Below are 23,011 nucleotides of genomic sequence, written 5' to 3'. Positions count from 1 at the left end.
ACAGTTGTAGTGATGGTATTACTGATTGATGATTAAATCCCATAGAGCTACCAACATTGCCAGGATGTTGATTGCTACTTTACCACAAACTATTCCAAATAGACCCAGATATTTTCTATGCGATTCAAATCCGGGAATGTAACGGGACAGTCGAGGTGCGATTAGATGCACGAGTGTTCGCCAAACCAGGAAGAAGAGAGTGTCCGCTGGTTACTCATCATGAAGATTTTGAAAAAAGGGCAACACTTGGTCACCGAGAATTTTCAATTAAACATCCTGGATCGTGTTTGTAGTACCTCCTATGAGTTACGAAGAACACCACGGAATCAACTCTGGCGTCAAGTACACCGACCACACACTGCGGGTTAAACGCTGCACTGGACCGTCCGTGCAGTGGACGGCTTGCATCGTTCGAAAAGAACCGAAATGACGGTTCGTCAGACTGCATTAAACGCTTCCAGTTCGTGTGTTATTGGGGCCATTGAACATGTGGTGCTTTGTGATGCAGTGGCCGTTTGCGAGATGCCGGATCCCAAATATCCACTGGATGAAGTTCCTAGCTATGTTCAGGAGCTGGCTGATGTGGATCTCCGTTCAGATAGTGGCAATTTCTGTCGAGTTTTAAACCGATTACCATTTACAAGCAGGACGCTCGTCTCCAATCCCTGTCGGTTAGGACCTTTTTACATGTATTACATATTAGCCTGAGTACGCCACACACATTGACAGTCTGCTTGTATACGTCAACACATCAGATAGTTTCACCGATGGTGGGCACGTCCAAACACGGTAGCTTCCTTGTGCCGTTCCGTCATGTCTCCACATAAACTCATCGTAGTGTGCTGTTATCATACAGCAGACTGGCACATACGCACTACTTCACTGCCATATCTTACGTTAACAGTGAAGAGTCAAACAGCCACCTGGTAAGAGTTCTACACCATCCGCAGTGTTCCAAAACGACCAGTGTGCTCTTTTATGAGCGCGCCTAGTATTTTGTCCAGTGAGCTGTCGTCAGCCCTTAGGTTGTTTTGAACACGATAATGTAGCAGCTCTAAAGATAGAAAAATGTAAGTTAAATTCAGATGAGTAACAAAAACAATCCCATATTGTTCAAATAAAGCATTAGTAGTGTGCTGCTTGATGTAGTTACGTGTATTAAATACCACACATTACGTTTCAAAGCAATATGAAATGGAACAAGCATGTAAGGATTGTAGTAGGGCATGCGAATGCTCGACTTCGGTTTATTGAGAGAGTTTTGGAAAAGTGAGGTTCATCTGTAAAAGAAACAACATACAGAACACTAGTGCGACCCATTCGTGAGTACTACTTGAGTTTTTGGGATACCCACGAAGTCGGATTAAAGCAAGATTTTGAAGCAATTCAGAGGCATGCTGCTATATTTGTCCGGAAGGTTCGATCGACACACAAGTATTACAGAGATGCTTCGTGACCTCAAGTGGGAATCCCTAAAACAGATACGGCGAAGAATTTTGAGTCACGAGCGGTGCCGTAGCACGAGTGCTGCAGTTTTCAGTCTCTCTGCACATTCCGCCACCCCCCTCCCTCCTCCCCGAGCGTCAGCCACGTTGTGTGAATGTGAAGATGGTGAAACTGTGAACGTGCTGCATTTAAGTGGCATTGCAGTCACTTTGAATACGACTTGATTTTATGTTTCACATTTCAGAACAACATAGATCACAAACAGAACAAATTATATTCAATTATTTTTGGCACACTGAAGACATGATACAATATTTGTTTGGTAGAAGCTTTAGGCATACGAGCAGACTCAAACAATTTCATATATTTTCACTCACATATTGCCACTTAACCGTGACTTATTTTGTTTCAAAATCGAAAACAGGTCTTTCACACAGATGTTGTTCAAATTATAGTCCTTTTGTAACCTCATTAAGGAGGCGGTGAAACTCTACCTGACGAATAAGTGTAGACATCTTGGACAGTTCTAACGCAGAAGGATTTGTCTTTAAAACTGGATTCACACTGCAGATCGATCAGCTATATCCGCACATACACAGGGGCACTTTCAACTGAAATGGCAGATAATCTCTACAACAGCTCGAAGAGAAACGTAAGGTTGGCAGTGTCCTCAAAACGTTTAGAAAACTAGCCTTGTAGTTCTTTCAAGACCACAGTAAATTGTTCAAACATCTTTTTCTTTACGGTCAGTGTGCCTAGAGAAATGGGCAGTGATTTTTGCTGGAATTTTACCGTTCCACAATTAGATTTTCTTTTGACATGTATCCTCATCAGATCAGAAACAATTAGAAATAATTTTCTCTCACCTTCAAGGTCTTACTGCGGGGAGTGTGCGGTCAAGTCCACTTAAAATGCGGCATCTGCAGTCTATTCCTGATGTTCCAATTTTCGTTCCTTCATCCGTTTTTTCGTCATAGATTCAACAATAGCGAGTTTAAAATCGAAAAATCGTCCTAGGTAAGCCCCATGATTTCACGAACTTTGCAGTAATTCCTGTTCATACCATTAATTTCTTCGTCTGAATGCCTGCAAAATTCGCGACTTCGATCGTTGTAATTGTATGCTCTTTCATTGTCAACTAAATCTTTACAGTCTTTCTGCATGGTGTTGTAGTATCGTTTCATAGCGAATTTGCAGTCCCCATTCGTTATCTGACTGCATAATACACATTGAGAGTTCCCATCCCTTCTTTTTTCATCCCCATTCATTTGTAAAGGATAGTGGCAATAAATCACTAGACTGCCTCTTTTTGGGCTGCTTCAGCCGCTGGACCTGTGAACGTTCTTCATACCACGAACAAATAGCGAAGTGTAGACAGCGCTGTCACCACGATTCTGCGGAACTGAAGAGAATTGTGCCGATCGAAAAGTGCCACACAACAGCACGAAATTAAATGTCGCGCTGCACAGAGTATTTCCGGAAGGAACGTGCAAAGCCGAGACAGGCCGAGCCGTGGCCCGCACGCGGCTCGCACACTCTATCCGCGTGAAATTTGGGACGCCGCGGCCGGCCCTGCCATAGTGCCATCCTCGGACCCGTGAATTGACGTAGGCTGGCTGTCCACTGGATGCGGAAGTATGCGACAGTTGTGCGTCACGTTATCGCTCGACAACACCGCGTCCTTTGCTCACGATGTCGTCTGACTAAACAGAGTAATCGGTCTTTTAGCGAGTGAGGCTGCAATGCATCTCTCCGACTTACTTTTTATGTGGCATATGCAATGGACGTACCAGGACTTGCTAGACGAAGAAACTTCACTAAGGTGCAGCAACACACTTGCCAAAAATTTATAACTGTCTTTGCTTTGTGAGGGCTTTCTATGAAAAAAGGAAAACTTCTTATTTTCAATTTCAGGTAGTTTCTCCATCTAACTTACCTTCTGAATCACATTTTTTGCACTGGAGCTTGAAACTTGTCTTACATTGTAGATTTTGCTTGGGTTTCAGGCTGTGACTCCTGTGTCTGAATAGCATCTGTATAATCTCCATTACTGGTAAACTGCTCTGCGGCAGGTTTCATTCAAGTCAGCCTGATATTTATGTATCTTCATCAAAAATAGTGCTTTACGTTTCATAATTAATGATTCTTTGAGTGGTGTTTGGATTTTTGGTGTCCGTCAGGAAGATCATCTGAGTCGTGGAGGCCACAGTTTAGATATATTCGCGTCTTTGCCAGATTTATTACCGTTATATTTTTCTTTTTCTCCCCGAAATAAACCCCTTAGACTTCATCTCTTCTGCAACTGCAACAAAATGATAACACCATTTTGATGTCTACTGTATTGTATGTATTTATTGTATGTTAACCGGGGGCCTAGAAACGACGGAGAGGCTCCGTCCCCGCCGCAGCCGCAGTGGTCCACAACCCCACGACGACTACCGCAGTCCACTTCTCCCCTCCGCCGCCCCACCCTGAACCAGTCTTTCAGGGTTATCTGATGTCTATTACTTATGGATACAATCTGTGATTCCTTTTATAGGTATTTCGCAACCGGTTCGTCATTCAAATCTTTGGTTTAATCATTTCGACTGTCCAAAGTTACAATTGGGAGGGCCGTACACAAAACTTGTCGTTTGGCATGGGAAGTTTTACACAATTAGCAAATGCCATTTCCACTATCAGTGCTCAAGAGAAAATTTCGGTGCAAATGGAAATTCCCTAATTGTATCGGGGTTGTTTCGACGGAAAACAACTTAACCCCTTGCCGTACCGTTTACCCCGACGAAATTCGTACGCAAGTGACTGCAGAGGGCGCGGGCCAGCGTGATGGGCAAGACAATTTTTTTTTTTTTACTACAAAACACTTCTGGCATTCTGCTGTCTAGAAATAAATGTAATTAAACATAAACTTGTTAGATTCTTTCAGAAGTGCTCCAAGAAAGTACTTGGCAATGAAGCTGCACCCGCATATTCCTCAGCAGGTTTGGCATGTGACCCTAGCACGCCCCAATACCTGCTTTAGTTAATTTTTACTTAGGGTAGTTTACCGGACAGGGGAAGAGAACTCGACTGACTACACTTCCTCCTTAACGTCAGCAAGTACTGTTACCGTAATAATACTCTAAATATAACAAAAACCTCTTTTTTAGGGATGTGGAACAAACTAGGGAGAATCATGTAAAGACACTAGAGTAAAGAAAATCAGCTGTCTCCTCTAATTCCATTGCTCCCACCTCCTATAGCTTGCAGGTAAAGATCCTTCTGTGATACTGAGGCTTTTTTTGGCCCCACGAACAACTTCACGCTTGCACCAGGCTGATTTGCTTCTCGCATTCTGTCACCGGGTCGCGCGTTTGGCTCGTGAAGTTCAAACTAGTTTGAAGCTTGTGCATGGTCGCGCGCGACGATGCACTACAACAGACGATCGCTTCGCTCACAGTAGTAGAGCTCCCATTCCTATGCACGTGATTGGTTTACCAGCGCACGTGCAGAAACGTACGACGCTTTGTCGCAAGTTTACGCACCCAGTGGACATTAGGCCTTACATAGCCAGTTATTAGGAAACTACAATTTAACGTGAACTCCGGTCCACGGTTGTATTCAGTATTCTTCATGTTACCAGTTGTTTCCGCAGCTGAAAGAAATAAACGAGACTAAAATCCTTCGGCTGGTAGGGGTTCTAACCCCATGCCTTTGGATCCATAACTTTGCGGTTTACTCCTGAGGTACCGAACCACATATATATAGTACAAATGCGTTGCAGGTGTTAGCGTTTTATTCATAACTAAAAGAGCTATTTTCCGAATTGTGGAGTTCCTTTGCCTGTGGAGAGCGGCGGACTGCTAGGTGGGCTGTTCTCGACGTCGCGCTGAGGGCGTATTTTGCGCGAGGGCGGCTGCAGCCGCCGGGGCGCTGTCCCGGGCAGCGGCCAGGCAGACGCCGGCGTCGGCGTCGCAAAAACTGAGCGCCGGGCCGCGCCGCGCCAGTGCTCCGAGCTGCCCGCCCGCCTGCCGACGCTTTTTGCCGAGCGCCCCCGCTGCTCCATTCTTCTCCTAGCTTTTTGCGCCGCACAGAGCAGCTAAGTACCTGACGTGGCCAACAGAGGTAGAGAATTGTCTTTGCAGGTAGGCATCCAGCACCTAAGGAAGACACTGCCAGGACCGGAGTGACGCGCTACAAAATTTGTCACCGAGCAAGAATAAACATAAAACTTAAAACAGCATTTCCTGCCAATGGGAAAAAATGTACAATAAAATGAGATTAGAGAGCTTACACTGCCAGACAACAAATGTGAAGCACCCAGTACTCGTACACACAGTGTGTGTAATGACTGAGTACAGTTGTGTTGTGCCCAGGCATGGTGGGGCATACAAGCGGTGCGAATAGTGTCAGGTGTCTAGTGACCACTGAAGCGCACAGAGATGGCTTACTAATGTGAGAAGGTGTTATCAGCACCTGACAGAGTTTGAAAGGGCCCTCATAATGTCGCCATTAGGTCGGCTGGTCGAATCGTGCAATATCCAGATTTGTGGGTTACTCGGGCGTGACGCTGGCTCAATGTTGGACTATGCGGGAACTTAAGGTTCCGGTCGACTACGTCTGCCCAAGAAGTATATGTTAACACCTCCACAACCACGCCTGCCATCCGAGAACAGGTTACTGACTCCATGAAACATTCTATGTTATCCCGCGGCCTTGCTCGGAGACTGGTGGCAGCTGTATTAGGCTGTCGTTAACACAACACAAACTACTGCGTTTGGAGTGACCCCCAAGCATGGACTGCCGCTTAATCGCAATTCTGCATGATTATAGCCGCGACCTGGGGAATGTTTTAGAGGGGCACAGCGGTGTTACTCCTGGCATCATGACGTTGGGAGCCATCGGGTAAGACTTATGGTCACGGCTGGTAGCGATGGAGGGAAATCTGACTGCACAACGGTACGTCACGGGCATCCTGTATCCCCATGTGTTGCTTCTCATGCGACTGTACCGTGTTGCCATTTTTCAGCAAGACTTATGGCTCGTTCAAATGTGTGTGAAATCTTATGGGACTTAACTGCTAAGGTCATCAGTCCCTAAGCTTACACACTACTTAACCTAAACTATCCTAAGGACAAACACACAAACACCCCAGGACTCCAACCTCCGCCGGGACCAGGTGCACAGTCCAGGACTGCAGCGCCTGAGACCGCTCGGCTAATCCCGCACGGCATATGGCTCGTGTCTCCATGAACTGTCTGCGTGATGTCCAGGTATTCTGCAAGCCAGAAAGATGCCCAGATCTGACCCCGATATAAGATGTGCGTGCTCACTAGGACATCATCTCTGTCCCAGTGCCAGTACCATGAATATCAAGGAAGAGTTACAGGCCAGCTTGCCTCAGGAGAGGATGTAACGGCTTTGATACCGTTCCCAACCCAAGCATTTCAAGTATCCAAGCTAGATGCGGTGCAACATCGTACTTACATGTGTGCCCATACTGCCAATTTCATTGCAATTTTGACTCTATTGTGTAATTACTGAAATACTATCTCACACTCTCTCAACCCGTGAAGTTTAATTTCGATTCCTTCTCCCTTCCTCCTGCATGCTTAACTTTTTTGGCAGGCAAATTATTTAAAAAGGCAATTAAAAGTATCTGTTAAGCAATACGTTCTGTACAATGAAGTATTACTTAGATAACATAGTTAAGTGGCTGGCAAAAAAAGTAACAAAAATATAAGTGGTCGTGGTGGTTGGGTAGTGGCCATCGTAGTAATGATGATGATGATGATGATGATGATGATGATGATTATGATAAAACGGCTATTGTTTCACCTAACATTTTCACTCTGTTGGTTTTTTTCCCGAAGCTATGCGGTGTATAAGCTAAGACTTTATCCTGTTTCTGAACTCAGTATCTGACTCGTTATAGAGGGCTGCTGACACGTTTTTTCAGTGCGGTACATAAAATGAAAACCAATGACGTCGCTATGGTCGTCATTCAGCTGATAGTGTGAGTAGTGTTACATTATGAACTAGTTGCATTATTGAATAATTTATGTACAAAGCAGTTTTGTACGCTAGGGATACACCACATGAGATACTGCTGTCTTAGACGGAGTGGCTTTATATTTGGGATGATCGGAGGCTCCAATCTTCACCCGGCCTTCCTGATTTAGGTTTTCCGTAGTTTTCCTAAATTATTTCAGACAAATGTTGGGGTGGTTCTTCCTGTAAGGCAACAACCGACTGCCTGTCTCATCCTTGCCAAACTAGACCCTGAAGTACATAAATGTCTATGTATACCAATTACTCCGTTTTAGTTGTTCTTAAATTGTAATACCTCGTTGCGTCCAGTGTCCTTGTAAAAGCAGTTTACGGTTGACAACTGCTGCTACTACTACACTACAGATAAGCTGCAAGGAGTGTTATTCTTATGTCGTCGTCATGATTGCTGTGGTCGATGCCCACGCACTAGCAATAACCAAAGATCCGTAGAATCTACCAACAGACATCCACATTGGTAATAGCAACTGGGACGGGCGTCATTTCAGTAAGGGGTTCGTAGTACGACTGCTAGCGCCGTGTCGATAGTGTGTGCTGTTGTACACGTAGTTTTCGAGTTTATTGACGTTGCTTAACTTAACTTCCAAGAGAGTACGCTATTCGGTTTAGCTGTGTTTGCAACATGTGTGAAGGGAAAAAAACAAACAGAGAATGCAGCAAGAGAGACTTTGGACTGCAGGGTAAGAAAACGTTTCTCTCTAATCCACGGGCTCCCAAACTTTTTCTCTGGCGGAACCATTTGGGAACCCTAGTACATTCGTGGAACACCTTGTTTATTTTGAAAGTTGATAAAATTTTTAAAACGTGAAAAAAACTTTTATTATTCTATGATTACTTGAATTTTACATAGTTACTAATCATACAGAAATCATAATAAATTTTAACACTTAGTTCCGTCAAAATGTCGGAAAAATCCATGTTATTAATAGTTTTCGCGGAGCACTTAACACATTTTAGGATTGTGGTAAGGAAGGCGAATAGTCGACTTCGGTTGTTGGAAGACAAAGGAGAAAATATATATGGCGCTAGTGCGACCTGTTCTTGATTTCCGCTGAATGTTTGGGATCCGTAGCGAGTCGGGTTAAAGGAAGATACCGAAGCAACTGAGAGACGGGCTGCTAGATTTGTTTTGGGAGGTTCGAACAACACGCAAGTATTACAGGCATGTTTCGGGAATTCCTTGAGGGAACGCGACGTTCTTTTCGGGGAGCACTTGAGAAAATTTAGAGGATCGACATTTGTGGCTGACTGCAGAACGATTGAAGTGCTTGCAACGAATGTTGTGCATAAGGACCACGGAGATGAGATGCGAGAAATTAGGGCGCATACGGAGGCATATAGATAGTCGTTTTTCCCTCGCTCTGTTTGAGAATGGAACCGGAAAGGAAATGACTAGTAGAAGTACGGGGTGTCGTCCGCCATGCGCCGTATGGTCGATCACAGAGTATCGATGTACAGTGGTGGAAATATTTATTGCATCACCTCTTACAATTAACAATTTTTGTTACAATCATTGAATAACTGAACCAAACTTGCCTGATTTCTCTTGATTTCTATCAGAAATGAGTATATACAATACTTTTTGCAATTTGTTTTTAATCTTAATTTTTGTTTCTATAAAAATGTTTTTTTTTTATATAATTTAACACTGTCCTGAAAAATGAGTGTAAGTGGATATGTCACCTATTCTGTTTGCTATTCTGAAATATGAATACTAATGTTGAAAGAAACACTGCATATTAATGTTGTAACGTAACACTGGTGGATTTTAGTGTTTGTATTGCCTCATATGAACACACTGTTGCATTTAATACTTTGTTGCTCCACCACCAGCCTTAATCACCGCTTGGCATCGTGAAGGCATTGAAAGAATTAACTTTTTGATGTACTTCTCATTCAGTTCATGAAACCACACACGCACAAGGGTCTCCAACAGCTCACGTTTATTCCGTGGCTTCTTTTTGGTGATAGAATTTCCCATAACCTTCCAACAGTTCTCAATAGGATTGAGATCAGGGCTGTTTCAATGCCACTCCAATACTCGAACCCCATTCTGTCGAAGGAAAGATTTTACCTGAAATGTAGAAGTACGTGATAATTAATCAAGAAAGTAATCTGCTTCGTGTTTGGTACAAATATTAGTCATAGGACTCACCTTCAAAGCTCTATGGCAAGGAACGGATTTATTCTGAAAAATGCAATTGGAAACATCTCCAAACTGGTCTCTAATGGTTGGCATAAGCTTCATTTCAAGTATTCTTATGTAGACATCTGCGTTGACAGTGCTATTGATGAAATCCAGATGACCTATTCCGTGACTGGAAATGCACCCGCAGACTATCTGCCCTTGTGGGTGTTTGACTGTATGTGTTATGCATGATGGCAAAAATACTTCACCTTTTCTTCGATGTACGAACACTTTTCCATTTGGGCCATGCAGATTAAATTTGGACTCATCTGAAAAGATTACTTTGTTCCACATCTCTGGTGTGCATGTCGCATGTGCCTTTGCCCATTTTAGTCGCTGTTGTCGCATTATCTTGGTCAATAAAGGCTTCCTTCTAGGACGACGGGCTGAGAGCCCAACCTCCAGTAGTCTTCTTCTTACAGTTCTACTGGTTACTGAGATGTCACACATTTCTTCCCAGTCTCGTTTTAGTTCAGTTGATGACAGGCGACGATCGTTAAGCGAAAGCCTTTTCAATACCCTGCCCTGTTTGGCAGTAGAAGCCCTTTTCCGACCTCTTCCTTTCTCACGATCAACATTTCCTTTTTCCCTGCATTTCTTCAGTAAACACGAAATCGTAGACTCATTAAATCCTGTCTTAGAGGCTATCTCTCTGGTGCTGAGACCAACAGACGAATAAGCAAGTATAGCAGCTTTCTTTTCTGGCATTAATTCAGCTGAACTGCCCATCTTCTCACACCAAAGTCTCAACTCAAAATGGCAGTATAAACACTGGTTTGATTGTAAAACCAAACGGCAGCAACAAGGAGTTGCGTATTGTTGGAAAACATGCGTGAAGAAGTCAGATTATTAAGGCAACAATATGTCAACAAAGTGTAGCAGCAATGGGACTGGTATAACTTGAAGCAAACTGCTGCAAAAGACAAAAAAGACGACGTAATTCATGGTGATGCAATAAATATTTCCACCACTGTAGATGTAGATGTTTCCAGCGGAACACCAGTGTTCCGCGGACACAGTTTGAGAACGCTGCTTTAGCCGACTCTAAATAGAACAGATTTGTGTAGTGTCCTTGGAAGTATTTATACGAGGGGTAATTATAATGTAATAAAAAATGAAGTAATATAATTAATATTTTGTTTGTTTGTAGGCACATGACCGCATTTCTGATACCCATTGAAATCCTGGCGCCACAATGCCGTAGCACGCCACACGAGTAGTCAAGCGTGGTGACAGGGAGGGCATCAGCCCATCCTTTACCATACATTACCAAATACAAATGAACATGCGGGGTAAGGACAGGAAAAAGAATGTAGGTCGCCTTCTGCTATCTCGTTTTGGCAGCTACCGGAGATTCGTTCACACTCCATCAGTGTTCTTGCTTGCGGCAGTTAAAGAGAGGAGAGGGATGTTTTTTTCACCTCAAACTTTTGTGGTAGGAAGTATCGTGCTCTGAAAGTATCACTCTTTCGAATTCCCGCAATTGTCTTCCATTACAACGCATAAGTTTGAAATTTGGCAGAAAGGTGCTTACAACCTTCCCCTCTAAAGGCGCAAAAGCGTGGCCGTCTGCGACTTCGCCCCCAGGCTCGGCGACGCTGCCATCAGCAAAGTGTCGACATACGCGAAAAAAGGCCAGAGCTGAGAAGTTCATATGGCGTGTAAGGCGGGTTACTATCACATTGGCACCAAATTTCACCATAATTCTGCCCAGCGCCGCTGTCGGCGCATCATACGATGGGAAATTGGTCTACTACCTACATTTCACCCTTCTTTTCATGCTTCTGCGAAGGAGGTCAAAACAGAATCGACCAGCATTGAAATTACTGTTTTTCATGGGTGGGTGAGGAAAGCCTTTCAGACACACCGCCGCTCGGAATTGACATGAAAAGGCTCAGGAGGTAGCGTAAAAGGCATTAAGAAACCACACCTTTCCTTGGGGCGTTGATTCCCATGCATCTAGCGGTCGAAAACGACAGTTCACAGTGCAGTGAACAACAGGGCGGCGGTCTCGACCACATTAGACACTGCTGACAGTCCCCCCCTCCCCCTCCCCACAATGACGATTCAACGATACTCTACTGGACGAAACCAGTCTCAGGACTGAAGACCACAACAACAACAACAACAATGCAGGGTGGAACCACTAGAGACCGTTCAAAATCATTCGACGAAATTTCAACGTGGTCTGAAGCAGAAAAGAATGCTGATGCTTTCCCAGCCGTCTTGTTGTGTGATGACGGAGGGATGCAGCTTTGACATTTGAATCAATAGAAGGGCGTAGAGTTCCTCTAAAAGTCATCAGTTTGAAAACACCCTCGGTGCCATCCACGCACCATTGTTGAGCACGTTAAAAATTTTCCTGTCAGACTTCGACACCCAAAGCCAAGTGGTGCCCCTAGCTGCTCCAGCCCTGAGGACAGGCAACCCCTTCGACACCCCTTAGGCGAGAAATATAAAGAAATAAACACCCCAAGAAAGGGTTAGTTTCATTGACTCCCTTCATGTCCTTTCCAAATTCCTCTTCGTTTCGATTGTGAGTGGTAGTGTGTCTGAAATGTCTTCCAGAGTCACCTATAAGAAAACAATGATTTCAACGTTTGGTTCTGACCTCCAGCGCAGAAGCGTCAAAAGAAGTGGAGAAATGTAGATAAGGAGGAGGTGTAACGATCTTCCATTGTGTGACATGTCAATGATGGCGTTCGGCAGAATTATGGTGAAATTTGGTGCCAACGTGTCATCGTTAACCACCTTAAACCTCACATAAACTTCTGAGCTGAGCCGTATTTCTCGCATTTGTCGACATCTTGCTGTTTGAGCATATTTGAGCATGAGGGGATGTTGCAGACCGTCACGCTTTTGCTACATTACAAAAGAAGGTTGTAGAAACCTTTGAGCCAAACTTCAAACTCGTGCATAGCAATAGGAGACAATTAAGTGACTTTGAAGAAGAGATACTTTTTTGCGCTGTGTATTCCTAATTAACAAACACACCATTTACAAGTGGATAGATTACAGGTGACGAGTAAGGGAACTTCTTAACATGTAATAGAATTGCAGAGTAGAGAAGTCAGTTATCCAAAATTTATCTTCCACATAATAGTCGCACTTGATTTGATTTAAACACGTGTCAGTTAATACTTCAGGACGTACTTATAAACTGCCATGAGCTGTGTGTGTCATAATACAAGAGAAAGTGGTACTGCAGACTAATATGTGAACGTTAGTAATTGTAATTCCATGAAACTGCAAGCAGAAGAATTAGAAGATGGGAAATCAACAGAGTTAGTGTAAAATTATCACATAAGCACTACGAACCAGTACAAAGTGTCACATGATGCTGATAGCTGGAGAGTTCCAGAAGAATTGAACATTCACATCATTAAAATCCATCCAGTTTCCTATCCGTCCAATCTTCTTCCTGAAGACCCCTGGAATTCATTGCATTCACTGAGTCCGTCTTCTACATAGTCTTCCGCTTTTCCTTTTTGGCCATCAGTTGCAGGACACGGCCATACCAGATCAATATTTTTCTACCTTTAGCATCAAAAATAGTGTCTTTTTCTCCCATAATTTCTCATATTCTTTCATTTCTGATGTGTTGTAGTCTGGAGATGCAACAAGATCTTTACGAAAAAGCCATCTCGAAGGACATCAGTTTATTTTCCCCCTTTATTAGCTCTCATATTTCAGTGCCATATTTGGTGATAGGCCTACTCTCTATGACTTACATGTGCAGCAAGACCTTTGTTCACTTCGTAATTTTGTCATTCCATAGCAAGGAGTTAAGTTAGCCAGTTACTTTTTCTCCTTGCCCACCTTGTTCAGGTTTGTTCGTGATGTCTTGTGTGCTTATTCCATTTTGAGAAAAGTGACTCCCATGTACTTAAATACACAAACTTTCAAACAATGGAAAATCCAGGATGGAATGTAACGATATTATGAAAAGGAAAGTTGCTACACACTATATAGCGGAGTTGCTGAGTCACAGGTTACCGATACCAATATTTTGCACTGCTACCTCCAACCCACTCAGGAAGAAAGAAATATATTGTAAAAATGATATAGATATTCATACAGCCATATGAATAAAATGCATATGATCTGCATCATTTTGTTTTTGGATCTTGCTGCATGTTGTGGTACTGTGGCATAGAGACTTCAGTGTTTACCAGGACTGCACACATGTAGTTGCAAACAAACAAAATCTTATTAGGTAACTTTATTTTTTGACCATATTATTGAAACTCTCCCTACCCTTTGTTTCTAACTATCGAAAAAGTGGATATGGATTTTGCAAATGTTGCCAGACTGTTAGAACAGTAGTGCAGTTGTATGTATGAATGATATCTTGATCATGCCAAGCATTCACAATCTCTTTGCAAGACTTATTTTTATAAAATCAAGAAATTGGAAGTGTAATGATTAAGTTACACCAGTGAAAGAACGCCAAGTGATAAGGGCAATACAGCTAATATTATAGCGGCTGTAACACACAGTCCACATGTCAGTGTGAGATACTGTGAACGTGTAAGTGGGATCATCTTATTAAGTTTACTGCAAATACTGTGCTCCAACACATTTCATCTGTTCCACAAACCACTGTCAGCTTCATGGCTGTGCTTTTCAAAATTGGTTACAAAAACTGAAAAGTGATTTGGCAATTCTGTGCAAGGTTTTTGTTTAAGAATGAAGCATTGTTTACAAAGAATGGGAAAATCAATTTTCACAGTATACACTATTTGTCAGTTGTGAATCCATACTGACTGAGAGAAATGTATAACGGGCAACTTGGTCTGTCAAGGCATGGTACGGGATTTTCAAGAATCACAAAAATGGACCTCATTTTATTGAGGAGACTCTCAATAGCTGCAAGTTTGTATATTAATGAGCCAAAACATTATACCCCTAGCCACCGTGAGACTGAATATGTCTTGGTAGTGTTACAGGCAAGTGACGCAGTAAAGGAAGAATGTAAGCGAAAGGGCACATTGTTATGACCCTGTAGCTGGAAACAAAAATCTCTGAAACAGCAAGTTTCGTCGCAGGTTGGCATGCTACTGTCGCGAGCGCTTGTGGAAAGTTGTTAAAAGATGGTGAAATACTGAGTAAGCTGCATGGTATTGGACGATCACATTTCATCACAAAACCTAGAGTTCGGAGGATCCCCTGTTGTTTAATGCAGGGTAGACAGCTATCTGTGCCAAATGGCTCTGAGCACTATGGGACTTAACTTCTGAGGTCATCAGTCCTCTAGAACTTAGAACTACTTAAACCTAACTAACCTAAGGACATCACATACATCCATGACCAAGGCATGATTCGAACCTATGACCGTAGCGGTCGCGGGGTTCCAGACTGTAGCGCCTAGAACCGCTCGGCCACCACGGCCGGCTCTGTGCCAAATCTAATGACAGAGTACAATACTGGTACAGGCACAAGTGCTTTGGAGCACACCACTCAAAGGCCATTGTTGAACATGGAGCTACACATCACATGATCAATGTCTTCCTGCATTGATCCAATGACATCGTTAGTTATAATTATACTGGGCACAACACCATTGAGTTTTCACTGTGGATCAATAGAAACAAGTTGCCTGTCGAAAAAACTTGTTACACCAGGTTGATGGTTGGGTCCTTACATGCCATCATCCAGGTAAAATACTACATGAAACGTAAACCGCACCACAGATGCAGACCCGTGAGGGCAGTATTATGCTATGACCGAGTGAGGTGGCGCAGTGGTTAGCACACTGGACTCGCATTCGGGAGGATGACGGTTCAATCCCGCGTCCGGCCATCCTGATTTAGGTTTTCCGTGATTTCCCTAAATCGCTCCAAGCAAATGCCAGGATGGTTCCTTTGAAAGGGCACGGCCGACTTCCTTTCCTATCCTTCTCTAATCCGATGAGACTGATGACCTTGCTGTTTGGTCTCTTCCCCCAAACAACCTAACCTAACCTATCCTAACCTAACCTAAGTATTATGCTATGGGTACCCTGAGTTGTGCTTCCATGGTATCTGTGGCAGTAACTGAAGTCATCATGACAGCTGTGAGCTACAGGAACATTATTGCGGACCATCAGCATTGCTTCATGCTTGAAATCCCCCTACAGCAATGACTACTTCCAGCAGGATAACTTTCAGTATTGCAATGTCAGAATATGCTACAGTGGTAAGAGAGGCATTGTAGTGAACTCACATTGATGTCTTGGCCAGCAAGTATGCCTGATCTGTACCTGCTGGAACACATATCGGGTACCAGCTGTGTGACCATCCCATAATTTTTTGGAATTGCTTGACCTGTGCATAGACATCTGGCGTCACATACTTCTGGAATCCTGTCAAGACATAGTAGAATCCATGCCAAGCAGAATCTCTACTGTGCTGAAAAAGTGAAACAACACGCAATTAAACAGGTGGTCATACTATTTAGCCTAATTGGTGTATATACACAGAAGAGCCAAAGAAACTGGTACACATGCCTAATATTGTGTAGGACCACTGCGAGCATGCAGAAGTACCGCAACACGATGTGGTATGGACTCGACTAATGTCTGAAGCAGTGCTGGAGGGACATGAATCCTTAGGACTGTCCATAAATCCGTAAGAGTACGAGGGGATGGAGATCTCTTGCGAACAGCGCGTTGCAAGGCATCCCAAATATGCTCAATGTTCATGTTTGGGGAGATTGACAGCAAGCGGAAGTGTTTAAACTCAGAGGAGTGTTCCTGGTACCACTCCATAGCAATTCTAGACGTGTGGGCTGTCTCTTTGTCGTGCTGCAATTGCCCAAGTCCATTGGAATGCACATTGGACATGAATCTATGCAGGTGGTCAGACAGGATGCTTATGTATGCGTCACCTGTCACAGTGGTATCTAGATATATCGGATCTCCTATCACTCCAATTGTACACACCCACACCATTACAGAGCCTCCACCAGCTTGAACAGTCAGCTGCTGACGTGCAGGGTCCATGAATTCATGAGGTTGTCTCCATACTCGTACATGTCCATCCGCACAATACAGTTTGAAACGAGACTTGTCTGACCAGGCAACATGTTTCCAGTCATCAACAGTCCAATGTCGGTGTTGATGGGTCCAGGTGAAGCATAAAGCTTTGTGTCGTGCAGTCATCAAGGGTATACGAGTGGGCTTTCAGCTCCGAAAGCCCATACCGATGTTGTTCCGTAGAGCGGTTCGCATGCTGACGCTTGTTGATGGCACAGCATTGCAATCTCCAGCAATTTGTGGAAGGGTTGCACTTCTGTCAGGTTGAACGGTTCTCTTCAGTTGTTGTTGGTCCCATTCTTGGAGGATCTTTTTCCGGCTGCAGTATTGCGGTGATATAATGTTTCACCAGATTCGTGATATTCACGGTGCACTTCTGAAATCGCTATCTTGGAGATGCGGTGTCCCATCGCTCATGCGCCGACTATAACACCTCGTTCAAACTCATTTAAATCTTGATAACCTGCCATTGTAGCAGCAGTAACCGATCTAACAACTGCGCCAGACACTTGTAGTCTAATATAGGCGTTGCCGACTGCAACGCCGTATTCTGCCTGTTTTTGAATACGCTTGCCTATACCAATTTCTTTAGTGCTTCGGTTAATTGCTAACAGGTATGCTGCCACAGGTGTTGGAAGCCATCCCACTTGAAATATTAATGTAGCACTGATGTGACTGACGTCTTGCCCATTGTACACTTAAAATTGCTGAGCTAAATAGAACATTTGGAGACTGTTGAATGGGTCATTTGGGAAACATGAAATGGCGTGCATGCTCACCAGCTTAACAGCTCTGGACTGCTAAAGCAAAAGGTCTAAAAGGAAACACATGCTTGTCCTGCAATTCCAGATGAAATTCTGCATGTAGTATTGCCTGCTTGCATTGCTGTGTAGTATGTATCGGTGCTCAAGGTCAAAATTTTCAGCATTTAATGTGGCAGTCATAATACGAGGGTCATTCAAATAAGCTTTATTGATGATCTCTCTCTCTCTCTATATATATATATATATATATATATACTCCTGGAAATGGAAAAAAGAACACATTGACACTGGTGTGTCAGACCCACCATACTTGCTCCGGACACTGCGAGAGGGCTGTACAAGCAATGATCACACGCACGGCACAGCGGACACACCAGGAACCGCGGTGTTGGCCGTCGAATGGCGCTAGCTGCGCAGCATTTGTGCACCGCCGCCGTCAGTGTCAGCCAGTTTGCCGTGGCATACTGAGCTCCATCGCAGTCTTTAACACTGGTAGCATGCCGCGACAGCGTGGACGTGAACCGTATGTGCAGTTGACGGACTTTAAGCGAGGCCGTATAGTGGGCATGCGGGAGGCCGGGTGGACGTACCGCCGAATTGCTCAACACGTGGGGCGTGAGGTCTCCACAGTACATCGATGTTGTCGCCAGTGGTCGGCGGAAGGTGCACGTGCCCGTCGACCTGGGACCGGACCGCAGCGACGCACGGATGCACGCCAAGACCGTAGGATCCTACGCAGTGCCGTAGGGGACCGCACCGCCACTTCCCAGCAAATTAGGGACACTGTTGCTCCTGGGGTATCGGCGAGGACCATTCTCAACCGTCTCCATGAAGCTGGGCTACGGTCCCGCACACCGTTAGGCCGTCTTCCGCTCACGCCCCAACATCGTGCAGCCCGCCTCCAGTGGTGTCGCGACAGGCGTGAATGGAGGGACGAATGGAGACGTGTCGTCTTCAGCGATGAGAGTCGCTTCTGCCTTGGTGCCAATGATGGTCGTATGCGTGTTTGGCGCCGTGCAGGTGAGCGCCACAATCAGGACTGCATACCACCGAGGCACACAGGGCCAACACCCGGCATCATGGTGTGGGGAGCGATCTCCTACACTGGCCGTACACCACTGGTGATCGTCGAGGGGACACTGAATAGTGCACGGTACATCAAAACCGTCATCGAACCCATCGTTCTACCATTCCTAGACCGGCAAGGGAACTTGCTGTTCCAACAGGACAATGCCCGTCCGCATGTATCCCGTGCCACCCAACGTGCTCTAGAAGGTGTAAGTCAACTACCCTGGCCAGCAAGATCTCCGGATCTGTCCCCCATTGAGCATGTTTGGGACTGGATGAAGCGTCGTCTCACGCGGTCTGCACGTCCAGCACGAACGCTGGTCCAACTGAGGCGCCAGGTGGAAATGGCATGGCAAGCCGTTCCACAGGACTACATCCAGCATCTCTACGATCGTCTCCATGGGAGAATAGCAGCCTGCATTGCTGCGAAAGGTGGATATACACTGTACTAGTGCCGACATTGTGCATGCTCTGTTGCCTGTGTCTATGTGCCTGTGGTTCTGTCAGTGTGATCATGTGATGTATCTGACCCCAGGAATGTGTCAATAAAGTTTCCCCTTCCTGGGACAATGAATTCACGGTGTTCTTATTTCAATTTCCAGGAATATATATATATATATATATATATATATATATATATATATATATATATATATATATATATATACACAAAGATGATGAGACTTTCCAAACATAAGCACTGGCAGGTCGATAGACACCCAAACATACACACACAATTCTAGCATTCGCAACCAACGGTTGCTTCATCAGGAACGAAGGAAGGAGAGGGAAAGACGAAAGGATGTGGGTTTTAAGGGAGAGGGTAAGGAGTCATTCCAATTGCGGGAGCGGGAAGACTTACCTTAGGGGGAAAAAAGGACAGGTATACACACACACACACACACACACACACACACATCCATCCGCACATACACAGACACGAGCAATGTCTGCTTGTGTCTGTGTATGTGCGGATGGATATGTGTGTGTATGCGAGTGTATACCTGTCCTTTTTTCCCCCTAAGGTAAGTCTTTCCGCTCCCAGGATTGGAATGACTCCTTACCCTCTCCCTTAAAACCCACATCCTTTCGTCTTTCCCTCTCCTTCCCTCTTTCCTGATGAAGCAATCGTTGGTTGCGAAAGCTAGAATTTTGTGTGTATGTTTGTGTTTGTTTGTGTGTCTATCGACCTGCCAGCGCTTATGTTTGGTAAGTCTCATCATCTTTATTGAATGTTTCCCTTATATATACACACCAAGAAGAAATGCAGATGATAAACAGGTATTGATTGGACAAATATATTATACTAGAACTGACATGTGATTACATTTTCACGCAATTTGGGTGCATAGATCCTGAGAAATCAGTACCCAGAACAACCACGCCTAGGCATTGAGTCAAACAGAGCTTGGATGGCATGTACAGATACAGCTGCCCATGCAGCTTCAACAGGATACCACAGTTCATCAAGAGTAGTTACTGGCGTATCGTGACGAGCCAGTTGCTCGGCCACCATTGATCAGACATTTTCGGTTGGTGAGAGATCTGGAGAAAGTGCTGGCCAGGGCAGCTGTTGAACATTTTCTGTATCCAGAAAGGCCCGTACAGGATCTGCAACATGCGGTCGTGCATTATCCTGCTGAAATGTAGGGTTTTGCAGGGATCAAATGTAGGGTAGAGCCACGGGTCGTAACACATCTGAAATTTAGCGCCCACTGTTCAAACTGCCGTCAATGCGAACAAGAGGTGACCGAGATGTGTAACCAATGGCACCCCATACCATCAAGCCAGGTGATACGCCAGTATGGCGATGATGAATACAAGCTTCTAGTGTGCGTCCACCGCGATGTCGCCAAACATAGATGCGACCATCATGATGCTGTAAACAGAACCTGGATTCATCTGAAAAAATGGCGTTTTGCTATTCATGCACCCAGGTTCATCGTTGAGTACACCATTGCAGGCACTCCTGTCTGTGGTGCAGCGTCAAGGGTAACCGCAGCCATGGTCTCAGAGCTGATCGTCCATGCTGCTGCAAATGTCATCGAACTGTTGGTGCAGATGGTTGTTGTCTTGCAAACGTCCCCATCTGTTGGCTCAGGGATCGAGACGTGACTGCACGATCTGTTACAGCCATGTGGATAAGATGCCTGTCATCTCGACTGCTAGTTATACGAGGCCGTTGGGATCCAGCACGGCGTTCCGTATTACCCTCCTGAACCCACCGATTCCATATTCTGCTAATAGTCATTGGATCTTGACCAACGCGAGCAGCAATGCCACGATAAGATAAATGGCAATCGTGATAGGCTACAATACGACCTTTATCAAAGTCAGAAACGTGTTGGTACGCATTTCTCCTCCTTACATCAGGCATCACAACAATGTTTCACCAAGAAACACCGGTCAACTGCTGTTTGTGTATGAGAAATCGGTTGGAAACTTTCCTGATGTCAGCACGTTGTAGATGTCGCCACCGGCTCCAATCTTGTGTGAATGGTCTGAAAAGCTAATCATTTGCATATCACATCATCTTCTTCCTGTCAGTTAAATTTTGCGTCTGTAGGACGTCATCTTCATGGAGTAGCAATTTTAATGGCCAGTAGTATTCAAGCGTATCCACTAAAATGATGTGGACACGTTCATACACATCTTCACCTATCATGCAGTCTCAACAAAAGTAATGTGACTGTAGCCTTCCACAAGGTCACACACTGTTTGAATATTGTTTTAAGTGACTCTAATTAAGAAATGGCATTTTCTACTTTCTCACGACCATGTCTATACTTCTGGGACCAATCTAATACTTCAGTTTTGCTCAGAGTAACATCATCAAATTGTGTTGGGAATCTGTTCAAATGTCACTTGATTTCACCCGTGCACTGGTGAGAAAATGAATAATTAAATGTTTCACAACTGACACTAGTACATACTGTTCACTCAGTGATACTGAAATGGCGTACCTGAGTGTCAGCTATGGGTGTGCCTATTCCATCTCCATTCATGCGCGAGTAATTCCTCTCGTCACTAAGAGAATGAAATGAAAAAAGTTCACATTTATATTTAAGTGAGCCTTACAATAAGCATATGAACCAAACCTAAGTTAGATTACATCTGGTTTAGTGATTTAGAAAGTCTGTAATTCTATGTGTGGAATGGGCAAGGCATGTCGTGTCGGTACCGCGTACTTGCAGCTATTTAGAAAACAAAACATGGACTCACATTAGTGTGCCCTCTTCTCCTGACAGTGCTACGATGGTCTGAGATGCTGTTTTGTTGCTGCTGCTATTATTATTATTATTATTATTATTATTATTTTAATCAAGATCCACATGTCATATAATTGAAATCCTTCCTGAAAGTTTTTTACAATGCCACAGAAAAAGTGCACACTTCCATTGATAAAAGCCAATCACATAATATGACAGTTGTAAAGAGTAAAGCTACTCGGTTAGTTCAGAAAATTCTCCTCATCATCTCTGCTAGAATGTAGTAAAAACCACAACCCAATATATTTACTTCTTGAGGATGTGTTTGGAGTGGCCTGTCTTTGCTGCTGCACCTTGTGCATTTCAAGTTGAGAACTTCATCTACTGTACAGTAGAATTCTAGAATTCATTGTTCTTTATATTTATTACATAATGGGACAGAGTGAATTTTTTACCTGTTAAATACATTTTTAGTTATTTCACGTCTTGGCTTGAGCTGCTTAAGCATTTTACACTTAAAGGTGGGAGTATTTATTGACAAATTAAGTTTCAGCATTTTTGCAATGTTATAGCATCATAAGTAATTATAAGCAGACAGTGCAAGAACCATAAATGTTAAAGCACTTCCAAAACTACATGCAAATTGTAATATGGTGGCTAACTTGGTATTTGTATAAGAGAGGAGTTGTGATGTAACTACCGAAAGAGAATAATCTTGCTGACAGCATATCCATTCTGATCTTTTGCTTTCCTTGCTAGTTAATTTTGTTTGTTTATTGATAAACATTGTATGTTGCAAAACAATTGTAACCAAAGGATTATACGTATCTTATTAGCTGTTCCGCCTGTACAATGTAAAACGATTTATATGCTGCGTAGATGATATGGAACATATCTGGTGTTTCAGATGCACTGTTCAAAGATTCAAAATAGATATACATGCAATTTCATAACTATACAGTGAGTCAGTCTCAGTTGCAAAGTTATTTTTATTACAAACAATGCTTTTCACCAGGTTAAGGCATTTTGTGATTTACGGAAGGGTTTCAAAGCTATGCATGAAATGAGCTCTGCAACTTCATAGTTTGGTTTCACTAATGGCTCGTGAGAACTACTCTTTGGATTGTAGCATATTTCATTACTTTTCAAGCTTCCACATTGTGGTTATTATTTATTAATCATATGTGACAAAAACTGTAGTTTATGGGTTAGTCCTGCCATTGTTATTTTTGTCAAATTGTGAATGGCCTATTTGTGATAACAAATTAATGTT

At 43.8% G+C, this 23,011-nt stretch overlaps 1 protein-coding gene across 1 annotated transcript in view; it reads left to right on the top strand.

Moving 5' to 3' along the window:
* Positions 1–23,011, top strand: part of LOC124799267 (glucose-6-phosphate 1-epimerase) — a 238,182-nt gene that overhangs the window by 195,915 nt on the left and 19,256 nt on the right. The gene's annotated exons all lie outside the window — the stretch shown is intronic.

Source organism: Schistocerca piceifrons, chromosome 5 (genome assembly GCF_021461385.2).
Source record: "Schistocerca piceifrons isolate TAMUIC-IGC-003096 chromosome 5, iqSchPice1.1, whole genome shotgun sequence".
NCBI lineage: Eukaryota > Metazoa > Arthropoda > Insecta > Orthoptera > Acrididae > Schistocerca > Schistocerca piceifrons.
This window is presented reverse-complemented; position numbering and strand designations above follow the sequence as displayed.